Raw genomic sequence first — 3,226 nt, forward strand, 5'->3', positions numbered from 1 at the left:
GGGGCGACATGTCATAATCAAGGGCCCCTCAGCCTGGGACCATCCAGTGTGGCTGGCAAAAGTTCCCATCATTACCACGAGAATGGTCACTGGGGCTATGGTTTCCTCTGGCATCTTGGGCATACCCAGAAGTTCCCAAGTCTGGTGCCTCCAGGGTTCAGGTCTGTGTTAGGGTGATGGCTTTGAACAGCAAATTCCCAGGTGGTGATCTCAGCAAGAGATTTTATTCTATCAAAAGAGACTTTTGAAAAGGTCAGGCAGAGAGAGCGGGACGTCTGGCTTTCGAGCTGCTGTCTGCTGCAGTAGTGACGGAGGAGCGAATTTAAAATGGGTGATGTTGAGAAAGGCAAGAAGATTTTTGTTCAGAAGTGTGCCCAGTGCCACACTGTTGAAAAGGGAGGCAAGCACAGACTGGGCCTAATCTCCATGGTCTGTTTGGTCGGAAGACAGGTCAAGCAGCTGGATTCACTTACACAGATGCCAATAAGAACAAAGGAATCACCTGGGGAGAGGATACACTGATGGAGTACTTGGAGAATCCCAAAAAGTACATCCCAGGAACAAAAATGATCTTCGCTGGCATTAAGAAGAAGGGAGAAAGGGCAGACTTGATAGCTTACCTCAAAAAAGCTACAAATGAATAATAGCCACTGCCTTATTTATTTATTGCAAAACAAATGTCTCATGGCTTTTTAATGTGTACCATAATTCAATTGATCTCTAATACCAGAATTCATATCATGAATGGCTGGCAGAATATTTTTGGGCAGTCCTGATTTAAGTAAAACTGGCTTATGGTTAAGTGGATGTGATCTTTAAAAAAAAAATACTGTCATTTGTTCCCCTTTCTGTGATATGATTGGACTTAACTAATGTTCAATTTTTCAACAAGTTAGGGAATACCATCTCCAAATCTGTCAGATTGGTTTTATATTCAGATTTATATAGCTAACTATGAGAACATCTTTTAAACATGGGGGGAAATCCCTTCACTGTCTGATAATCAAGCAAAATTAACCTGTTTGAATTTGTGATCCTTAACTTGTTAAAGGCAGTGGTTGAAGATGAGGAAGCAATGTCTATATTTTTGGTCTTGACTAAGCCAATTTAATTACAATTCCCTGTCTCTGAAATCTGCCTTTTACTTATTGAAAGATATTTTAGTGTGGCTTATGTATAAATGTCAAATAAAGAATATTTAACACTTCTCAAAAAAAAAAAAAAAGGTCAGGCAAAGTATTGACAAGTTCTTAGAGCTAGTTGGCATGAATGACGTAGAACACACCCTGGGCATAAGCCAGGAAAAGTTCCTTTTGGAGCATAAACCCAATTGTAAAGTGAACAGGTAAGGAGAAATGACTGAAAGAAGTGTTTAGTGATAGAAAACCGATTTGGCGTAGCCAGTCAGAGGCAAAATAAATAAATAAATAAATAAATAAATAAATATATATATATATATATATATATATATATATATATATATATACATATATACAACTGGCAGAAAAAGGAAAATGGACAGGTATTACCTCTCTTGATTTCCCAGCTCTGATCCATTTTGAAAGGGTGAGACAAGGCAGCTCCCTTTAGGATAATATGACACCATTCTCCTCTCACTTTACTCCACCTTCCCGTCTCCTGGACTGGCTAAGTCCCAGGACTTTCAACGTTTGTTGCTGGAATTGCATTCTCTCATCCGTATTTGAAGTCAGGGCCTGAGCACTGTCCCTGAGCACTTCTGTTCAAGGCTAGTGCTCTACCACTTGAGTCACGGTGCTGCTTTCAGCATTTTGCTGGTTCTCTGTAGTTGAGCTCTCAATCTGGCTCTTTGCTGGTTAACTGGGAGGTAGAATTTTAGAGAGATTTTTCTTTTGCCCGGGCTGGCTTTGAACTGTATCCAGGGAGTCTTAGTCATACAAGCCCCTTTTTATCTCCAATTGAGCAACAAGGAAAAACAACAGAGATAATCCATTTGTAACTCGTTGAGAGTTGACCAAAAACTGCTTGTTAAGGTTTTGTTATAACACTTAGAGAACATGAGATTTATATGCCATCAACTTGAATCATGCCATTTAATCCCACTGGCAAGTGAAAGAGAACACAGATAAAAGCAGTGTGGAATCCTCAGTCCCAGCAGTGGCTGCGTCCCTCGTCCCAATTTGGCAAGTTCCATGCCATGCGATGGAGAAATCTGAGCAAGGCTGCAATGGCATCTCTGGATAGACTGTCACATCTCACTTTGGGTTGCCTGCAAAATTTCTGTATAGATTGGTTAGGGTGTTTAAAATTTCCCAGCATTCCTGGCTCTGGTAGTCTGACGCTCTTCTGGTTTAAGCAGGGTGAAAAGATTTTCTTAATCACAAAATCCACCTGGCTAGCTCTGTGGCCACTAACATAACTATGGTGATTCAACCTGGAGTAACTGTTAGGAGAGGATTATTTATGAACCCAACTCTAATCTTGGGAGAAGGTCGTTAGTATTGAAACCAGGCAGTTTGGGAACAGACTGTGGTTGCTCTCTGTCACCGTCCATGCAGCTAATACACACACATTGGACCTGTATCCTATAAAGCAAAATGTCAATTTTGGATCAGGAAAATTTAGGTTAATAGTCACATATGTATGAAACGATTCCAATTTCTTGATCTTACGAGTTTATGAGAACACAGGAGATAAAAATGGGAAGGTAAAATCATAATTTATGCCAAATAACTGTCAGGACTAGATGCACACTTAACTTTTAACATACTGAATATAAAAATAACACACTGGTTTTACATCACTGTACTTATACCACAGCTTGCATATTTGAACTTTATGGAGTTTCTCTTAGGCCCATTTGTTTGTATCCGACCTTTGGGCTGAAAACCTATTTTGTTCTGCTTTTAAATCTTACCAACAGCCACACACACACACACACACACACACACACACACACACACACACACCTGAGCACTCTTAAAATTGCTTTATTTTTTTTTTGATTGGCCATTTAAGTTTTCTGGAATTCCAGTGGCAAATGGTATTAAATTTGCCCATAATAGAACCACGTGGTTGAATAAAAAACAAAAAGGAAACCTCTCCTAGTCACCCAATCCCAAGACAAATCTGTGACTCCCAACCTGACAATTTTTTAAATCACACCAAACAAGCAAACCTTTCCACCCATTCAGAAAAACTCTTCCAGTTTTTTTTGTATCTTTGAACTGGTAATTATAGGAAATCC

The 3,226-nt window shown here is 39.6% G+C and overlaps 1 pseudogene; it reads left to right on the forward strand.

Annotated features, from left to right (window-relative positions):
* Nucleotides 1-300: 300 nt before the first annotated feature.
* On the forward strand, nucleotides 301-1,207 carry LOC125355553 (annotated as a pseudogene).
* The last annotated feature ends 2,019 nt before the right edge of the window (nucleotides 1,208-3,226 follow it).

Source organism: Perognathus longimembris, chromosome 1, assembly GCF_023159225.1.
Source record: "Perognathus longimembris pacificus isolate PPM17 chromosome 1, ASM2315922v1, whole genome shotgun sequence".
Taxonomy (NCBI): Eukaryota; Metazoa; Chordata; class Mammalia; order Rodentia; family Heteromyidae; genus Perognathus; species Perognathus longimembris.